Genomic DNA, 22,432 nt, shown 5'->3' on the forward strand with positions numbered 1-22,432 from the left:
CACACTTGAAATAAAAATGTAGAATTGAGTAGAATATTTTGTTTTCAAAATGTGAGCAGGGGTTGAAAGTTGTACATTCTCATGGTCAAGAAAAGCCACCTCAAGTTTAAGAAGAAAGATCTCTGTGACTTGAGAATATGGATCAAAAAACTGTATGATGATATCAAATAAAAGTGAGAAATCTATGCTCTTTGCAAATGTAGGTTTCACTATTAAACCTAGAATAAAACAAGAAATGTTGTACAAAACAAAATACTGCAATCAGATGTATTCACAGCATGGATAACTCATCCAATAGTTTAGAAGATATGTTCTCTGAAAAACAACGGGTGCATTTCCCTTCCATGGACTATTTGAGTTCTTCTGGAGAGCCAAGTGTTGTGTATCCATCTGTTACTAGATGTAAGACAGTGTTTTCGGTCCATGCTGCTATCATGAAATACCACAGGCTAAGTGACTTAAACAACAGAAATGTGTTCCCTACAGTTCTGGAGGCTAGAAATCTAATATCAAGTTTCCAGCGTGGCTGTGAGGACGCTCCTTCTGGCTCGTAGACAGTCACTTTCTCACTATCTTCCCACATGGCAGGAAGAGACAGGGAAGAAAGAAAGAAAGCACTTTGATATCTCTCTTTATAAAGGGGGCTAATCTTGTCATTGAGCCCATCTTTGCATGAAATGTTCCCTTGGTAGCTCTAATTTTTGTTGAAGAGATTTCCAGTCTTTCCCATTCTGTTGTTTTCCTCTATTTCTTTGCATTGATTGCTGAGGAAGGCTTTCTTATCTCTTCTTGCTATTCTTTGGAACTCTGCATTCAGATGCTTATATCTTTCCTTTGCTCTTTTGCTTTTCACTTCTCTTCTTTTTACAGCTATTTGTAAGGCTTCCCCAGAGGCCATTTTGCTTTTTTGCATTTCTTTTCCATGGGGATGGTCTTGATCCTTGTCTCCTGTACAATGTCATGAACCTCAGTCCATAGTTCATCAGGCACTCTTGTCTATCAGATCTAGTCCCTTAAATATTTTTCTCACTTTCACTGTGTAATCATAAGGGATTTGATTTAGGTCATACCTGAACAGTCTAGTGGTTTTCCCTGCTGTCTTTAAGTCTGAATTTGGCAATAAGGAGTTCGTGATCTGAGCCACAGTTAGCTCCTGGTCTTGTTTTTGTTTACTGTATAAAGCTTCTCCATGTTTGGCTGCAAAGAATATAATCAATCTGATTTCAGTGTTGACCATCTGGTGATGTCCATGTGTAGAGTCTTCTCTTGTGTTGTTGGAAGAGGGTGTTTGCTATGACCAGTGCATTTTCTTGGCAAAACTCTATTAGTCTTTGCCCTGTTTCATTCTGCATTCCAAGGACAAATTTGCCTGTTACCCCAGGTGTTTCTTGACTTCCTACTTTTGCATTCCAGTCTGCTCTAATGAAAAGGACATATTTTTTTGATGTTAGTTCTAAAAGGTCTTGTAGGTCTTCATAGAACCATTCAACGTCAGCTTCTTCAGCATTACTGGTTGGAGCATAGACTTGGATAACTGTGATATTGAATGGTTTGCCTTGGAAACAAACAGAGATCATTCTGTCGTTTTTGAGATTGCATTCAAGTACTCCATTTCGGACTCTTTTGTTTACCATGATGGCTACTCCATTGCTTCTAAGGGATTCCTGCCCACAGAGGAAGATACAATGGTCATCTGAGTTAATTTCATCCATTTCAGTTCATTTTAGTTTGCTGATTCCTAGAATGTCAACGTTCACTCTTGTCATCTCTTGTTTGACCTCTTCCAATTTGCCTTGATTCATGGACCTGATATTCCAGGTTCCTATGCAATATTGTTCTTTACAGCATCAGACCTTGCTTCTATCACCAGTCACATCCACAGCTGGGTATTGTTTTTGCTTTGGCTCCATCCCTTCATTCTTTCTGGAGTTATTTCTCCACTGATCTCCAGTAGCGTGTTGGGCACCTACTGACCTGGGGAGTTCCTCTTTCAGTATCCTATCATTTTGTCTTTTAATACTGTTCATGGGGTTCTCAAGGCAAGAATACTGAAGTGGTTTGCCATTCCCTTCTCCAGTGGACCACATTCTGTCAGGCCTCTCCACCATGACCTGCCCGTCTTTGGTGTCTCCATGGGCACAGCTTAGTTTCACTGAGTTAGACTAGGCTGTGGTCCTAGTGTGATTAGATTGGCTAGTTTCTTGTGATTATGGTTTCAGTGTGTCTGCTCTCTGATGCCCTCTTGCAACACCTACCATCTTACTTGGGTTTCTTTTACCTTGGACGTGGGGTATCTCTTCACAGCTGCTCCAGCAAAGCACAGCCACCGCTCCTTACCTTGGACGAGAGGTATCTCCTCACAGCCACCCCTCCTGAACTTGAACATGGAATAGCTCCTCTAGGCTCTCCTACGCCTGCACAGCCACCGCTCCTTGGATGTGGGGTTGCTCCTCACGGCTGCTGCCCCTGGCCTCGGGCGTGGGGTAGCTCCTCTCGGCCGCTGCCTCTAACCTCAAATGCAGGATAGCTCCTCTCAGCTGCCACCCTGACCTTGGACTGGGGTAGCTCCTCTCGGCCGTTCCTGCACTGTCGCAGCCTGGCACTCTTGGCTGCTGCCCCTGACCTTGGATGTGGGGTAACTCCTCTTGGCCAATGCCCCTCAGGCATGGGGTCCTCCCGGCTTCTGCCCCTGTTCATTCTCATGACCCCATCTAAATCTATTTATCTCTCAAATGACCCAACTGAGCCTATTTATTACTCAAAGGGCCCACATGGGGTCTCATGGATAAGATGGCAAACAAATGTTTTGTTTTGACTTTGCAAACAAAAAATAAAATCACAGTGATCCATGAGAGTGATCAAATTGCCCAAATGGCATTCTGTCTCACTGGTGCCTATCTTCTCAAAGCTGTGAGACTACCAGCTCTGTTTACGTGACCACAGGACTGAACTGCAAGCTAAAAATTAACCGTCCCTTCAGAGAATTTTTCATTGGTGTGTTATAAGAAGGACCCTGTCAGAAAGGCAGGACACTGGTTCTCCTTAAGAACCCATCATCCTCTCTTTTCCCTCTAATAAATTTTCCTTTTCTTGCCTAACTCTTTGGCTAGCTCTCTTTTCCTCTGCACTCACCTTACAATGGAGGAGGGGGCAGTTAGGGGTCCAAAACAAGAATTGAGGGGAATATTTAAGTCCATTAAAGTCAAAAAATTAGATTTCTTAATTTTTATAACAATCATAAAGAGTAAAATTGTTAGCAGCTCAGTCATAACTGACTCTTTGAAAACCCTGCTTAAAAAGCAGGGGAAGTTACATCTCTCACCTTCTAGGTCAGAAAAATGAGGCAAAAATTTCAGTTGGCCGGTCACACAGAAAGTAGAGGATAGATTCTAAAACTCAGGCAATTATATTTCAAAGGTCTATACTCACATCTTTACATCATGTGTTAGTTGCTCAGTCATGTCTGACTCTGCACCTCCGTGGACGGTAGCCCACCAGACCTCTCTATCCATGAAATTTTCCAGGCAAGAATACTGGCGTGGGTTGCATTTCCTACTCCAGGAGACTTTCCTGACCCAGGGATAGGAGCTGATAGTTTCCTGTGTCTCCTGCACTGGCAGGCAGATTCTTTACCACTGCACCTCTAGGGAAGGCCATTGTATTACCATTTAAATGACCCAAGCAGTATTAATATAAAATTAAACAGGACCTACTATGAACATGACAAGCAATTTTAAACATATGTATTAATTTTGATGCTGTTTACCAAATATAGGTCTCTGATTGGAAGATAGGATTTGAAAGTTACTTTTAACTCTAAATTTTGGATAAGCTGTAATTTTGATGGATAAATAGATGTGACCATAGAATATTTAGATCAGTACTTCTTTGATTTGGCATATTAAGAACTATAGTAGGGCAGAATTTGAATTAATAAATTAAATTAAAAAACAAATGTATTTCAATAATCCAGGGTAAATGAAACTACTCAAAATATCTGAACTGGCTTCACTTCTGGAATTACTGGTGGAAGATCAGTGTCTCTCTCTCTAAAATGGTAAAAAAAAAAAAAAAAAAAAAAAGCAGATAAAATAGAGAAATAATTTCTATGAGAGTAATAAGGTCCTCCTAAAGCCAAAAGAAAATAAAATTTCAGAGGAAAAGGGAAATCAGAGAGGTGAGCTGGATTCTGCTGCCATTTTCCCCCAGGGGCATTTGCATGGTGGGATGTTGAGCAGGTTGTAAAGCTTTAAGCAAACAGGTACAAAAGACTGACTTTGACAATGAGTGAATCATTATGGAACACAATATAATTTACAGCAGAGACCTGGGTAGCCTCAAATACATTTCCCCTCAGGAGGCTTGTTTACTCTTGGGTCTCTATAGATTAGGAAACCAAATACCTGTGAGCAAAGACTGAAAATCTAAATGGATTATTGTAATCCTGTGAGACAGAGAAAGACTAGAGTTTAAGACTCCATCAGAGAGAGGAATTCTGCAGAGCATACCAGGCTGAAGCAACAAAGTCCCAAGGATGAATAAGAGCAGACCATTATCTTTTGGATCTGAGAGGGATTCTCAGAGGTAATATCTCTATTGCTGGCTTAGAAGATGCATGGGGCTATGTAGCAAGAAATTCAAGTGGCTTCTGGGGGTTCTAACCAATAGCTAACAGGTAATAAAGGAATGGGAAACTGTAGACTAAAAAAAAAAAACACACACCTCATGAGATTTAGGAGTTAAGTTTTATTGGGGGCAATATGTGGAATGCAATCTGGGAGACAGAAGCTCAGATAGCTCTGAGAAACTGTTCCAAAGATGTAGGGTGAAAAGACAGTATATATGTGATTTTGGCAAAGGGGGAGTACATGCAATCAAGTACATATTTTTTGTATAAAGTTTCTGCTGGTCACAGAAAGCAACTCTCACCGTGAAGGGTTTTAGTTCTAGATATGAGGAGATACAAGAATTGGGCTCATAAAAGAGAATTGGCTCAAAAGAATTCAAAGAATTCAAAAGAATTGGCTCCTGAGGCTATCTCTTATGGCTCAGACAGGAAAGAATCTGCCTGTAATGCAGGGGACATGGGAAGATCCCCTGGAAAAGGAAATGGCAACCCACTGTAGTATTCTTGCCTGAAAAATCCCATGGACAGAGGAGCCTGAAAAGCTACAGTCCACAGGGTCACAAAGAATCAGTCGGATACAACTGAGCACGTAAGCATGAAGGAGAACAAAGTACATCACTACAACCACAACAAAGGCCTGTCCTGCCAGTTTCCTGGAGCACAGAGTGCCTCATTTCTTTTCTCCACCCTCAACTCCTTCAGTGGGTGTTGGAGATCAGCAGCTGCAGAAGCACATGATTTAATCCTTGTAGAGACAGAAGGCAAGCAACCATGGCAACTGCCAATTGGTGGTTGACAAACCTCATATTAGAACTGCAAAACTGAATTCTTCCATAACTATGTGAGCCTAGAAGAGGACTCCATGTTTCACATGAGAATGCAGATTGACTGACATCTTCAGTTTCCTTTTGAGTCTGTGAGCTGATGGCCCAAACACATTGTATCTGAACTTTTGAGCTATAGAATTGTGAACTGAAGAAGGCTGAGTAATTAATGTTTCATAATTTGAAAACGAAAGTGCACATTGGAAATTACATTTTAATTTTCCATAGGAAATGTGGGTCAGGCATAAGAAAGGATATGTTATATTTATATTTTTTGCCAGCTATCATCAGGAAAATGGCAAGAACATTACATATATAGAGATACATTTATAGATAGTCTGAGTCTTTATTTTCCATGTCATTTAATGTTTACTTCTTTCTAGCAAGGTCAAAATCATATTTCATAGGAAGATACATTGTTTGGAAGCAACAGCCAGTTTATTGAAAGTAAAACTAAAGATTTATGAAAAAAATGCAATTTTTATATTTTAAGTCATCCTTTTTGAGTTTAGATTACTTCTCATTTCAACTCTTGAAAGTATTATGATATAAATTTTATTTATATATAAAATTATTGGTTTTAAGTGGTAGGTTTCTGATGGGGAAAGCAATGAGATCCTGTTATATACTAATATTCTTCTCAAAATCATTTGAGAGGTTTGATATATTAAGGGGATCTCTAGGAAAAAAAGGATATTACAAAGTGCCTTTGGATATAAACATTTAAAAGTTCTTTAAAAGATATGTGTTCACATTTGTTATGTTGTGTGAGCTTTGAACTTTTTATTGAAAAACTTCACAGCTCACAAATATAAGAAAATATAAAACCGCAGACAAGAGCAAAGTGCAGGGTAAAAGACCGTTACTAGCAAACTAATTTAAGTGGACTGGCGAGCCATACCTTTTACAGTATTAGATATGTGCCCATGTATGGAATAACTGGTAGCATTATCATATGTAAAAATATGAGATTTTACCAAAACTAGTAAGTTGCTAATTTATGGTTTAATTACATTTCATTAAAAGCATATTTATTGTAAATGTCAACACTGCTCAGATACAGTTACACTCCTGTTCTGTCTATGAAATGTGGAGACTGATCTATTTCAACATTGTTTAGTTTATATTGTGTTTATTGTATGTCGGAAACATTTCACTGTTTACTAACTCTGCTTGCATAAATAAGTATATACAGAGAATTTTAGTAAGTAAATATAGGACTAGTTTTTCTCAGAGTTATTTTTATGGGAAAGATTTATTGTATGTGAATAAAAACAAAAATAATTTTTAGCAGTAAAACTGAATCTAACACTCAGAACTATACTTCAACTGTAGTCACTATATAATCAAAACACCAGTGTGATAATTGTGAAAGCCAGGCTATACAACTACCTATAAGGTAGGTTTGAGTTTTAATTGCTAGCCATGTTAAGTATCATTTGAATATAATATTATAAATAAAAACTAATTACAGAAAATTTTCTGTCTGAAAGACGTGTATACTTATATAAATCATAATACTTTATAGTTACAGCAATATAATTATCAAACAATATAAATCAAAACTTCACTAAAAAAGTAATTATTGATTCTGTAACAAATAAATAAGGCAATAAAGGTGCCTGTGTGTATAAAATACGTGTTTCAGTTCCATTAAGCAATGTGTAGAGCAAACTGTATAGGGAGAATTAAAATTCCAGAGAAAGTAAATCATCTCAAGATCAAACTGTTATCTGTCCCTGTGCTTTTTCACCTTATCCTAGTACATGAATGATAATTTGTCATGACCAGGTAAAAATGTCAATGCAAAATTTGATATGGAAAAATTTAAAATTAAGAGGAAAGAAATGTACAGCTGGCTTTGGCAATAGAAGAGCTGTTATATCCTAGTACTACACAGGAAGATGGAAGACTAGAATACAAGCCTGATGGTGGTTGGTCCTAAAAGTTCATGCAATAATATGTAGGAATCTCAAAAATATTGAATTTTAAAAGTATATCCTACAAAGATTCCACTTATAGAGAACAAAGAATATTTATCCAACTGTGTATAAAATCAGGTAAAATTGATGTATTCTGCAATAGACAAGAACACTGGTTTTCCTCCTTGTGGGTTTAGTGACTGGATGGAATAATGGTGGTGGGAGGTGATGTTGCTTTTCAGATTTGTTAATCATCAGTTTCTTGACTTAGTTTCAGGTAACACAGAATATTCAGATTTTTAAAAATACTGTGGCATCTGCACTTTTCTGTATGTATGCTATATTTAAGCATAAAGTTGTAAAATATTGTATATATTAAGTAAGAATGCTGTGTTAGAATCTAATATATTAAAGAAAAATATAAATAAAGATGTTTCCTATTGTAAAAAGAATTTGCAATCATCCGAAAAATTACATGTGATTTAAAAATGTAATCTCAATATATATTTATCTCCCTGAGAATGAAGACTATATTTCCCTTGGGTATCAATTTACACAATTAATTGTTAGATATATCTCTATACTAAAAGATATAGAGATGTAGAGAAAAATAAATGCACATGAACAAATTAAGAGAAGGCAATAATTTATAATTAGCTGAAATTTTGGATTCAGATTCAGAGGAGAAATTGTACTAAAATAAACAGAACTCTATGGAAGTCCTCTTGAATTACCCAAAGCTAATCATCTAAGCAATATCAATTTCAGTAATATAAAGAAACACTAATGTAGTATTTTTGGCTATGTACTACCCTGAGGATTTGATAAGTTTTCACTTGAGAAAACTATTGAGTCCCTTGAAAAGCAAGGCAATCAAACTAGTCAATCCTAATGGAAATCAACGCTGAATATTCATTGGAAGGATTGATGCTGAAATTGAGGTTCCAATACTTTAGCCACCTGATGTGAAGAGCCCATGCGTTAGAAAAGACCCTGGGAAAGTTTGAAGGCAGGAAGAGAAGGGGACAACAGAAGATGAGATGATTGGATGGCATCACCAACTCAATGAACATGAGTTTGAGCAAACTCTGGGAGATAGTGAAGGACAGGGAAGCCTGTGTGTTGCAGTCCATGGGGTCTCAAAGAGTCAGACATGGCTGAGCAACTGAACAGCAATAACACCCATTCAAACTTTATGAAAAGCCTTATCAAATGAGTAGGTATTCCAAAGAAACAACGTGTGTGTGCTTTATTAATGAGTGCTCTTATTAATTTGTTTAGGAATAGGACCATCTCAGAGCAATAATGACTTTACCCAAAGGTGTGCTACAGGAGAGTAGGATTCAAAAGCAGCAATGTCATTATAGTTCTAGAAGAAGCAAATTAATATGACTAGGGTTTCCTGACATATTTATACCCTGTGAATGTGAAAATGTTAAACACCCAGTCATGTCTGATTCTTTGCAACCTCATGGACTGTAGTCTGCCAGGGTCCTCTGTTCATGGGATTCTCCAGGTAAGAATACTAGATTAGGTTGCCATTTTCTCCTCCAGGGGATCTTCCTGACCCAGGGATCCAAACTGAATGTCCTGCATTGCAGGCAGATTTTTTACTGTCTGAAGTGAAGTCGCTCAGTCGTGTCTGACTCTTGGCGACCCCACCAGGCTCCTCCGTCCATGGGATTCTTCTGTCTGAACTACCAGAGAATTCAGATTTATATCATATGTGGATTTAAAAACTTGTTCCTCTCAGATAGTTTATTATTTATGCATGACAATCCATTCTTAGAATTGATATTTCTGTAATTATTTCATGTATAATTTTCCCTGTAGACCTGCAAAGTTATTCCAACCTTTAGATACCAGTCTCAAAGCACAAGGAGGAAGCTAATCCATGTTTAAGAAAGACTTCCACATTGTAAGGAGAGAATCCACCCCAAAGTATATTGTTATTTATTTTGAATTGAAACAGGCTATTGAGATAACAAATCCCCTTGAGATTAAAGGAGAAAACTTTGGATAAAGTGAGAAGTATTCATTGTGAATAATGTTTTCAAAATAGCTCTTTGTCTATTTCCTTATAGTTATTTTTCAGTTAATTTTTAGCCTCTTACAACTTGAGGAATGATTAGATGCAACACTATATATATGCAATGCAAAGCAAATTCATCAGTAAGTAACATATAACCGAGAATCAGCATCAACTTGCTCAAGTTTTTAAATGACTAGGAGGTTCCAAAAGCATTCCTTAATTGTACATATACATATTTACTTTTTAATTTGGGCTTCCCTTGTGGCTCACCTGCTAAAAACTCCATCTGCAATATAGGAGACCTGGGTTCAATTCTTGGGTTGGGAAGACCCCCTGGAGAAGGGAAAGGCTACCCATTCCAGTACCATGACCTGGAGAATTCCATGGACTGTATAGTCCATGGGGTCACAAAGAGTCAGACATGACTGAGTGACTTTTACTTTTAATTAAACTATAATTAAACAAATGACTTTAACATTTTAAATATTTAATATGTATTCTTAAAACCATATGTAATTATATATATATATATATATTTATATTTATATATATGGATATATTTGTATGAGTGATTAGTTCAAGGATAGCCATCAAATAATATTAGAATTAACTAGGAAACAGGGAAATTTGGCATCTTTGATAAATTACCAATTAAACCTCTTTTAGAGAATGATTTTCAGTAATTATGACATGCTAAACTGAAAGCTGTAACCATTTTAACATGTATCTATATAATTAATCTATTTAGTGGGCTAATTTTTAGATGACTCAAATCAATTTAAAAAGATGGCCTTTGGACTTAATAGATGATAAAGTGAAGGGCTCTAAAGGCAATATAAAAGATAAAATTTAAACAGTCACAAAGTAATCACATTACAGAATACTTACTGATAAAATTGCCTGAAACATATATGAAAATAACTTGGCAAAATACCCTAAGGAACCTCTCCATATATGGGTTCTCATTTTCTCTCTCACTCTATTCACACACACAGTGAGAGCTTACCATTTGTAATCACTTACACAATATAATATAAAATGATATAAGCTGATACTGAAAGGACTGGTTATCTTTGAAAAACTTAAAAATTAATTTCTTGAAGGTAGGGACTTTATTCTGATCAGAACTGAAAAATTCTTGACACATAAACCATATTTGTGAAAATTTTTCAATAAACAAATGAGCAAATATAATATGGAAAAACATCGCACAAAGGCATATCAAGTTTAAAATTTTAGCCAGCAATATTTTACATGCAATATTTGTGGGACACAGTTATGAATCACAAGCTGGAATCAAGATTGCTGGGAGAAATACCAACAACCTAAAAAATGAAGATGATACCACTCTAATGGCTGAAAGTGAAGAGGAACCAAAGAGCCTCTAAATGAGGGCAAAGGTGGAGAGTGAAAAAGCTAGCTTGAAACTCAACATTAAAAAGACTAAGACCATGGCATCCTGTCCCCATGGCAAATAAAAGGGGGGAAAGCAGAAGCAGTGATAGATTTTGTTTTCTTGGATTCCAAAATCACTGTGGACAGTGACAGCAAACCGTGAAATTAAAAGACACTTTCACTTTGGAAGGAAAGCTATGACAAACCTAGAAAGCATTTTACAAAGCAGAGACGTTACTTTGCTGACAAAAATCCATACAAAGTTATGGTTTTCCCAGTAGTCATGTTTGGATGTGAAAGTTGGACCATAAAGAAAGCTGAGCTTCAAAGAATTTATGCTTTTGAATTGTGGTTCTGGAGAAGACTCTTGAGAGTCCCTCAGACTGCAAGGAGATCAAACCAGTCAATCCTAAAGGAAACAACCCTAAATATTCATTGGAAGGACTATTGCTGAAGCTGGAGCTCCTATACTTTGGCCACCTGGTGCAAAGAGCTGACTCCTTGGAAAAAAACCCTGATGCTAGGAAAAATTGAATTCAAAAGGAGAGGGAGGTGAAAAAGAATGAAATGAATAGATAGTCATGGAATCATACCAAACACTGGGAAATTGTGGAAGACAGGGAAGCAACATTCTGTGCTTCAATCCATGGGATCACAAAGACTCAGACATGATTGAGAAACTTAGCTTTTAAAATGTATGAAATGTTTCTGAATAACCACTTCAGACTTCTCTGTTATCTCAGCTGGTAAAGAATCTGTCTGCAATATAGGAGACCTGGGTTCAATCCCTGGGTTGGGAAGATCTCCTAGAGAAGGGACAGGCTACCCCTCATTCCAGTATTCTTGGGCTTCCCTGGTGGCTCAGCTGGTATAGAATCCACCTGCAATGTAGGAGACCTGGGTTTGATTCCTGGGTTGGGAAGATCCCCTGAAGAAGAGAATGACTGCCACTGTAGGGAAAAAACTACACAGATATTATGAAATAGAGTATTTTACTCAGGAAGAAATAGAAAACTGAAGAGAACAATACCAAGTAATGACATGAATCTGAAATCATAAATCTCCCAACCAAAGAAAGTCTAAGACTAGACCTATCAAATGGCTGTAATATACAAAATATACAACAAACTTCTACAACTCAATAGCCAGACAAATGAAACAAACATACAAACAACAACAACAACAAAATTCGAATAATCCATTTAAAATTGGCAAGAGTACTTGAATACACATTTCTCAAAAAGACATATATTCTAGAGGGAAATAGGAAATTATGCACTGAAGAATCTTTATAAATTGCTTTCTCCTTTTTCTCTAAATGTTTTCCTCCAGATACATTTGGAGAAATGCAGAAATATATCTATCACAGACTACGCCACATACATATATCTATATACAGATATACAAATGCATATATCTTGTATAGCCCACCAGGCTCCTATGTCCACAAGATCCTCCAGGCAAGAGTACTGGAGTGTGTTGCCAGGCCCTCTCCAGGGGATCTTCCCAACCCAGGGATTGAACCTGCATCTCCTGTGGCTCCTTCATTACAAGTAGATTCTTTACCACTGAGTCACCAGGGAAACCCATATACCATATAGACCTTGTCTACAATTCTAATTGTTGACAGTTTTATGATTCACAGTGCTTCCCAGGTGGCACTACTGGTAAAGAAAAGACAGTGAAAATGTTAGTCTCTCAGTCGTGTCCCACAATTTGTGACCCCATGGACTGTAGTCCACTAAGCCTGTCTGTCCAAGGAATTCCTCAGGCAAGAATACTGAAGTGGTTTGCCATTCCCTATTCAAGGGTATCTTCCCAATCCAGGGGTTGAACCCAAGTCCCCTGCATTGCAGGTGGATTTTGTACCACCTAGGCCACCAGGGAAGTCCCCACCTGTGGAAGAGAAATGCTGAAGATATAAAAATCTAACATTGAATTATACACACATTTTTAAAGTATTAAAAATATAAAAAGAAATATACGAAGTTGATTCTGAATTTATTTCAAAAGGAATAAAGAGGGATATACAAAAAAAAAAAAAAAACCTAAGATTATATCCCTATCTATTTATCATTTCTGTATAATGAGCTGTGACAAGTAAAACGTTGTTGCTGTTCCGTCGCCATTCATGTCCAACTCCATGTAAACCTAAGGACTGAAGCACATCAGGCTTCCCTGTCCTTGACCACTTCCCAAAATTTGTCCAAGTTACGTCCATTGCATCAATGATGCCTTCCAGCCATCTCATCCTCTGATGCCCTCTTCTCCTTCTGCTCTCAATCTTTCCCATCATCAGGGACTTTACCAATGAGTCAACATTTGCATCAAATGACAAAAATACTGGAATTTCAGCTTCAGCATCAGTCCTTCCAATGAGTATTCAGGGTTGATTTCCCTTAAGATTGACCAGTTGATCTCTTTGCTGTACAAGGGACTCGCAGGAGTCATCTTCAACACCACAGTTCAAAGGCATCAATTCTTTGGTGCTCTGCCTTCTTTAGGATCCAGCTCTCACAATCATATGTGACCACTGGGAAGATCATAGCCTTGACTATATGGACATTTGTCAGCAGAGTAATGTCTCTGCTTTTCAACACATTGTCTAATTTTGTCATAGCTTTCCTGCCAAGAAACAAATGTTTTCTGATTTCATGGCTCCAGTCACCATCTTCAGTATTTTAGAGCCCAAGAAGAGGGAATCTGTCACTACTTCCACCTTTTCCTCTTCAGTTGCCATGAATTAATTAGGCTGGATCCCAAGATCTTAATTGTTTTAATATTTAGTTTTAAGCAGGCTCTTTCACTCTCCTTCTTCACCCTCATCAAGAAGATCTTTAGTTCCTCTTCACTTTCTGCCATTAGAATGATATCATCCACATATCTGAGGTTATTGATGTTTTTCCTGCCTGTCTTGATTCCAGCTTGTAATATCCAGCCTGATGTTTCTCATGATGTGCTCAGCATATAGGTTAAATAAACAGGGTCAGAGTAGATAGCCCTGCTGTATTCCTTTCTCAATCTTGAACCAATAAGTTATTCCATATTGGGTTCTAACTGTAGCTTCTTGACCTGCATAGAGATTTATCAGTAGACAAGTAAGATGGTCTGGTATTTCCATATCCTTAAGAGCTTTCCATAGTTTATTATAATCCACACAGTCAAAGGCTTTGGCATTGTTGATGAAATAGAGGTAGATTTTTTTTTTTCTGGAATTCCCTTGTTTTCTCTATAATCCAGGTCTGAAAAGTCTGAAAGTGAAGTCGCTCAGTCGTGTTCAACTCTTTGCAACCCCATGGACTGTAGACTACCAGGCTCCTCTGTCCATGGAATTTTCCAGGCAAGAGTACTGGAGTGGGTTGCCATTTCCTTCTCCAGGGAATCTTCTCAACCCAGGGATCAAACCCGGGTCTCCTGCATTGCAGGCAGATGCTTTACCTTTTGAGCTACCATGGAAGACTTATGATCTAGGGAATGCTGGCAATTTGATCTCTGGTTCCTCTTCCTTTTCTAAATCCAACTTGGACATCTGGAATTTCTTGGTTCACATAATGCAGAAGACTAGCATGCAATATTTTAAGCATTACCTTACTAGCATGGGAGATGAGTACAATTGTCCAATGGTTAGGATATTATTTTATTTATTTATTTCAATTGGAAGATAATTACAATAGTGTATTGGTTGTGCCATACATCAACATGAACCCACCACGGGTGTATACTTGTTCTCCATCCTGAACCCCACTCCCATCTCCCTTATTTAGTACTACCTTTCTTTGCAACTGGGATGAGAGTTGATCTTTTCTAGCCCTGTGGCCACTGCTGGGTCTTCCAGATTTGCTGACATATTGAAAGCAAAACATTGATGGCATTTTCCTTTAGGATTTTCAATAGTTCTACTGGAATTACATTGCATCCACTAGCTTTATTAACCACAGTGCTTCCTAAGACCCACTCTCCAGAATATCTGGCTCTGAGTGACTGACCACACTATTGTAGTCATCTGGTTCATTAGGATCTTTTTTGAACAGTTCTTCTGTGTATTCTTTCCATCTTTTCTTGATCTTACGTTTCTGTCACTTATTGTGCCCACTTTTGGGCAAAATATTCCCTTGATATCTTCAATTTTCCTGACAAGATCTCTAGTCTTTCCCTTTCTGTTGTTTTCTTCTAGTTTTAATACACTTTTCATTAAAGAACTCCTTCTCTTCTCTCCATGTTGTTCTTTGGAAATCTGTGTTTAGTTGGATACACCTTTCCCTTTGTCCTTTGCTTTTTGATTCCCTTCTTTCATTAGTTATATGTCAGGCTTCCTCAGATAACCACTGTTCATTCTTGCTTTTATTTGGGGTGGTTTTGTTCGCTGCCTTCTGTACAGTATTACTCTGTTCATAGTTCTCCAGGCACCTGGTTTACTAGTTCTAACCCCTTGAATCTACTTGTTATCTCCATGGCATCTTCATAGGGGATTTGGTTTAAGTCTTACCTGTCTGACCTAGTGGTTTTCCCCAATTTCTTGAGTTTAAGCTTGAATTTTGTAATGAGAAGCTAATGATCTGAGCCACAATCAGCTCCAGGTCTTGTTTTTGCTGGCTGTATACAGCTTCTCCATCTTTGGCTACAAAGGATGTAATCAATTTGATTTCAGGATTGACCATGTGGTGATGTTCATGTGTAAAGTCATCTCTTGTGTTATTGGAAAAGGGTACTTGCTATGACAAGGGCATTCTCTTATCAGAATTCAGTTAGCCTTTGTCCTGCTTCATTTTGTTCTCCAAGGCCAAACTTGCCTGTTACTCCAGGTATCTCTTGTCTTTCTACTTTTGCATTCCAATCCCCAGTGGTAAATAGAACATTTGTGTGTGTGTGTGTGTTAGTTCTAGGAGGTGTTCTAGGACTTCATAGAACCTATCAACTTCAGCTTCTTTGGTATCAGTGGTAGGGGCATAGATTTGAGTTACTGTGATGTTGAATGGTTTGTCTTGGAAACAAACTGATAATTCTGCCATTTTTGAGGTTGCACCCAAGTATTGCATTCTGGACTTTTTTGTTGATTATGAGGGCTAGTCCATTTCTTTTATGGAATTCTTGCCCATAGTAGTAGATATAATGATCATCTGAATTAAACTCACTCATTCTGTCCATTTACAACACTGATTCCTAAGATGTTGATGTTTATTCTTACCATCTCCTGCTTGACCACAGCCAATTTACCCTGATTCATAGACCTAACATTCCAGGTTCTTATGCAGTGCTGTTCTTCACAGCATCAGATTTATCACCAGGCACATCCACAAATAAGTGTCATTTCTGCTTTTGTCCAGCCACTTAATTCTTTCTGGAGCTATTGTAGTTCTCCTCCACTCTTCCCCAGTAGCATATTGGACACCTTTAGACCTGTGGAACTCATCTTTCAGTATCATATATTTTTATCCTTTTATACAGTTCATGAGGTTCTCACAGCAAGCATACTGGAGTTTGCCATTCCCTCCTCCAACAAAGAGTACCCTTTAATCCTTAGTCAAAGAATGCAGAGAAATACATCAAAGACACTGACAAGATTAAAGCATATGCCTAGTGAACCTTAATAAAAATATCAATTTAAAGAAGAAGCTCTGCACAAAATGTTCCTATATTATAAAATGCTTTCATGTATATAAGTTTTAAGCACATAAATATCTATGAATATGTATAAATAAATGAGAACAGAAACATGCTTTTGTATGCCAACCAGAGCCTAGTCAGGAAGTAGAAAAATAGCATTAATGTTTCACAGGAAGGATTTAATATAGAGAATTGCTATCATAAAAATTGAAGATTAAATAACAAAAAGGGAACATTGATATTAGCCAGAGATAGTAACCACAGAAAGCAACCACCACCACTAATAAGGGGGGATATAATGGCACTTAAGTAGCTGGAAAGGGATGTGGTCAAGCTAGTGCTTTTAACCTTGAAAGGAAGCAAGAAATTGTATGTGGGAGAAAAGAAAGAAGCCAGTAGCTAGGACCAGTAACTACACCATGCTTCTGCCTCTGTGAGCAAGCTCCCATCCCAGACCTATGCAATGAAAGGGCATTAACTCATACAGTATCCCACTTTCTAACACTCTTTTCCTTTGCCAAGATCACTTTTATAATCACTCACATTTCACCCAGTGTTTGATCTCAGAACCTTTAGCTGATTAACCAGCCTTTTATCTCATAAGAATACAAATGAATACAATAGCCATAAACCGAGCTTCCCTGGTGACTCAGATGGTAAAGAATCCACCTGAAATGCTGGGGACCTGGTTTGATCCCTGGGTTGCGAAGATCATCTGCAGAAGGGAATGACTACCCATTCCAGTATTCTGGCTTGGAGAATTCTAAGGACAGAAGAAACAGACATGCTACAGTCCATGGGGTGCAAAGAGTCAGACATGATTCATGGGTAATAATTTAATTTTCATAACATAATACAAAGTTAGGAAGTCAAGAAACACCTGGAATAACAGGCAAATTTGGCCTTGGAGTACAGAATGAAGCAGGGCAAAGGCTAACAGAGTTCTGCCAAGAGAATGCAATGGTCGTAGCAAACACCCTCTTCCAACAACACAAGACAAGACTCTACAGTTGGACATCAACAGACGGTTAACACCGAAATCAGATTGATTATATTCTTTGCAGCCAAAGATGGAGAAGCTCTATACAGTCAGCGAAAACAAGACTGGGAGAGGACTGTGGCTCAGAACATGAACTCTTTATTGTCAAATTCAGACTTAAATTGAAGAAAGTGGGGAAAACCACTAGACCATTCAGGTATGACCTAAATCAAATCCCTTATGATTATACAATGGAAGTGAGAAATAGATTTAAGGGACTATATCTGATAGACGAATGCCTGATGAACTATGGACGTAGGTTCGTGACATTTTATGGGAGACAGGGAGCAAGACCATCCCCAGGAAATAGAAATGCGAAAAAGCATAATGGCTGTCTGAGGAGACCTTACAAATAACTGTGAAAAGAAGAGATGAGAAAGGCAAAGAAGAAAAGGAAAGATATACCCATTTGAATGCAGAGTTCCAAAGGACAGCAAGTAGACACAAGAAAGGCTTACTCAGCCATCAATGCAAAAAAATAGAGGAAAACAATAGAACAAGAAAGACTAGAAATATCTTCAAGAAAATTAGAGATATCAAGGGAATATTTTATACAAAGATGGGCTCAATAAAGGACAGAAATGATATGGATCTAACAAAAGCAGAAGATATTAAGAGGGGGCAAGAATACACAGAAGAACTGTACAAAAAAGATCTTTATGATCCATATAATCACGAAGGTGTGATCACTCACATTCACCTAGAGCCAGATATCCTGGAATGTGAAGTCAGGTGGGCCTTTGGAAGCATCACTACGAACGAAGCTAGTGGAGGTGATGGAATTCCAGTTGAACTATTTCAAATCCTGGAAGATGATGCTGTAAGGGTGCTACACTCAACATTCCAGGAAATTTGGAAAACTCAGCAGGACTGGAAAAGGTCATTCCAATCCCAAAGAAAGGCAATGCCAAAGAATGCTCAAACTACCACACAATTGCACTCATCTCACACACTAGTAAAGTAATGCTCAAAATTCTCCAAGCCAGGCTTCAGCAATACATGAACTGTGAACTTTCAGATGTTCAAGCTGGTTTTAGAAGAAGAAGAAGAATCAGAGATCAAATTGCCAACATCCACTGGATCATGGAAAAAGCAAGAGTTCCAGAAAAACATCTATTTCTGCTTTATTGACTATGACAAAGCCTTCGACTGTGTGGATCACAATAAACTGTGGAAAATTCTAAAAGAGATGGGAATATCAGACCACTTGACCTGCCTCTTGAGAAATCTGTATGCAGGTCAGGAAGCAATAGTTAGAACTGGACATGGAACAACGGGCTGGTTCCAAATAGGAAAAGGAGTACATGAAGGCTGTATATTGTCACCCTGCTTATTTAACTTCTATGCAGAGTACATCATGAGAAATGCTGGACTGGAAGAAACACAAGCTGGAATCAAGATTGCCAGGAGAACTATCAATAACCTCATATAAGCAGATGAGGCATGTCTTATGGCAGAAAGTGATAAAGAACTAAAGAGCCTCTTGAAGAAAGTGAAACAGGAGAGTGAAAAAAGTTGGCTTAAAGCTCAACATTCAGAAATCTGGTCCCATCATTTCATGACAAATAGATGGGGAAACAGTGGAAACAGTGACTGACTTTATTTTTCTGGGCTCCAAAATCACTGCAGATGATGATTGCAGCCACGAAATTAAAAGACACTTGCTCGGAGGAAAGTTATGACCAACCTAGACAGCATATTAAAAATCAGAGATATTTTGCCAACAAATGTCCATCTAGTCAAGGTTATGGTTTTTCCAGTAGTCACGTATTGATGTAAGAGTTGGACTATAAAGACAGCTGAGAGCTGAAGAATTGATGCTCTTGAACCGTGGTATTGGAGAAGACTCTTGAGATTCCTTTGGACTGCAAGGAGATCCAACCAGTCCATCCTAAAGGAGATCAGTCCTGGGTGTTCATTGGAGGGACTGATGTTGAAGCTGAAACTCCAATACTTTGGCCACCTGATGCAAAGAGCTGACTCATTTGAAAAGACCCTGATTCTGGGAAAGATTGAGGGCAGGAGGAGAAGGGGATGACAGAGGATGAGATGGTTAAATCCATCACTGACACAATGGACATGGGTTTGGGTGGACTCCAGGAGTTGGTGATGGACAAAGAAGCCTGGTGTGCTGCAGTTCATGGGGTCACAAAGAGTCAGACACGACTGAGTGACTGAACTGAACTGAATACAAGGTTGAAATACATACTGGCCCTATTTTATGCATGAACAACTGAAACAGAAAATGGAAAAATTTTCATACCAACTATGCACCACCAACAGATTTCCACCTTGGCAGTTTTCTGAGTCACCACTATTAAGCTCTATATGTACCGTTGTTTCTTTGCTTCTATTCAGGTCCATTTTTATAGTCTAATGACCATCATTTTAATGAAATCTTTGTCCATATCAGCTTGTTGTCATTTAGTTGCTAAGCCCCGTCTGACTGTTTTGCCAACCCATGGACTGTGGTCCGCCAGGCTTTTCTGTCTATGGGGTTTCCCAGGCAAGAATACTGGAGTGTTTTGCCGTTTTCTTCTCCTGGGATCATTCTGACCCAGGTATTAAACTTGTGTCTCCTGCTTGGCAGACAGATTCTTTACCACTGAGCCACCTACGAAGCCCCAATACCAATTTAATCTCTCCTTAACTACTGCAATGATCTTCTAACATTTTCCTATATACATTCTTGGCCATAAAATGCATAATGCAAAACTTGGAATGAGACCTCAGATATGTATGCTACAGATCAGCCTTCTGCTTAAAATTCTCCAAAGGCCTTCCATTTCCTTCCAATTAATATCCAAAACTGTTTCAATTTCTTAGTAGATCTTAAAAGATCTGCCTCTCAGTTAATCATTCTATTTAATCTCTTCCGTCTCTCTGACTTCTTCCGTTAAATTATATTGGTTCCCTTGTTTTCTCTTGCACACATCACACATTTATTAATAACACCAAAACCTTCGCGCTATCTCTCCTGATCTTCCTCCTCCTTCATGTGCATTGTTGTTCTCATGATTACATTTTCTCCTCCAACATCACCTGAACACTCTATAAAATATGATTCTAGCCATCCATTATTTCTCATCTTGTTTTTATATTTTGTTAACAGAATTTGTTGCCACCTAGAATGACAGGACTATTTTCTGAACAGTCCATCAAAATGAGTTTAGAAGAAAAGCCTATATTTTAACTACTATATCAGGTGTTCTAGAAGTGGTCTTGGCACATATCAGGTACTTAATTATTATTTATTGATCAAATCAATGTTGAATCAAATCATCCACTGAATCTTTAATATACTTTATTATTTTCTAAGCACAAATGCCTGCACAACTTTGACTTACAAAGTAGTTCTATGAAAAATAAATTAAAATGTTAGTGACTGATATAAACTATGTACAATTGAATGTGGTTCCAGGGTACATAATTTTGCTTCTCACACCAGAGGACAATTTTAGTGGAAATTAAAAAAAATGTGATATGAACATGTCTATGCATGCTTAACAGGATGGGAAGTCTCCCTTAAGTTTATGCACATGATTTCTATTCCTTATTGCACAGTGCAAACTTGTAGGGAAAAAAATAATACACTAACTCTTGGGTCCTGTACAGGTAAATTAAGATTGCATTCTTCAGACTGTTTCAATAGGACTGGATTTAGCCATTCCCATTTAGAAAATACCACGAAAATTTTCCATACAAGAGTTCACGCTGTTGCATTTGGATAAAGCTGGCAAGTTCTTCCTATTAGCAGAGCCCAGGAAACACCACCCAGGAAATCTAATATATTAGAATAGATATTGTGGTGTTTGGCCCACAGTTTGATAGTTCTCAGGGTTAACATGAAGTTGTCAGTGTTTGGTAGTAGATGTAAAATTCGCTGGTTACCTTGCAACCCTGAAGACTTCTTATACACCTTATATCTACATTGTTAAGCAGACTGTCATCTCTTAAATCCAAGTCTTCTGGAATAGTCTGCAGCGCTAACCTTGCAAACAAAATATCAGTCCCTACCCATCAAAACACAATTTGATAACTTTTACAAATGCCTCTTCAACAGCTCGTAAATCTTTTACTTCTTCCTGTAATTTCAACTTATAGAATGGGGTGAAAAAAATCACTTCGATCAACATGTCTTGATGCAATACACAGTGCATCAATATCAGCACGTTTTGCATGTACTCCTAAGCTATAAGATCCAAATGTAAAAATTTTCCCACCAACATTTTCAACTACAGATTGTGGCAGATTCTTGCTTTCATTGATTTCTTGAATACACTCTTTTACCAGGTTATTTAATTTTCCCCAAATTAAAATCCTGCGCTGCAGTTTCTCTTCCTGTCCTAAAACCCCAAAGGGCTTCAGAAGAGCCTCAACCAGTTTCTGTTCAAGTAGGCAGTCAGTCTTCTTGCAGGCATCTAAGCTGACGGGAGAAGTAATGTCCCAGTGCTTCCGTGGCCGCTGTGTTTGCCTATGATCCCTGCGTTGTAACTGGAAACAGCATCATCTCCTGTGCCGCCACCTAGCAGCCCCATCTCCCCTGGCAACCTCCCCCGCTGACGCTCTGGGTTTGATCCAATGAGGCGGGAGGGAGGCGGGGTCTGCCTTAGCCCTGGGTCCAACCGCACCCTGCACCTCTCACACCGTTTCAAGCGCTTCACCTCATCCCCGCTTTATCCTAACAAGACGCCCCCCATCCACTGAATCTTTTCACTCTACTCATTCAAAGAATTCAATTCTGAATGTAACTAAATGACTAAACTCTCCACAGGTTTCATACAGAAGCCGGGCTCTATCAGATCGAGTTACCCAACAGGGTAATATACTTCTATAAATCCAAGGCACACAACCAAACATATATCTTTCTGCTATATCCTCTCCTTCTTTCACCCTCGGTTGTGTACATAACTGCGCACTATGTATCCAAATCCCAAATTCTTTATGTTTATCCGTTGATCAGATCTACTTTCATTTAGAAACTATAAA

General features: G+C 38.2%; 1 pseudogene; it reads right to left on the reverse strand.

Annotated features, from left to right (window-relative positions):
* Positions 1–20,996: 20,996 nt before the first annotated feature.
* Positions 20,997–21,950, reverse strand: LOC138094326 (poly(A) polymerase alpha pseudogene; annotated as a pseudogene).
* Positions 21,951–22,432: the final 482 nt, after the last annotated feature.

The sequence above is a fragment of the Capricornis sumatraensis genome, chromosome 18 (genome assembly GCF_032405125.1).
Source record: "Capricornis sumatraensis isolate serow.1 chromosome 18, serow.2, whole genome shotgun sequence".
Classification (NCBI taxonomy): domain Eukaryota; kingdom Metazoa; phylum Chordata; class Mammalia; order Artiodactyla; family Bovidae; genus Capricornis; species Capricornis sumatraensis.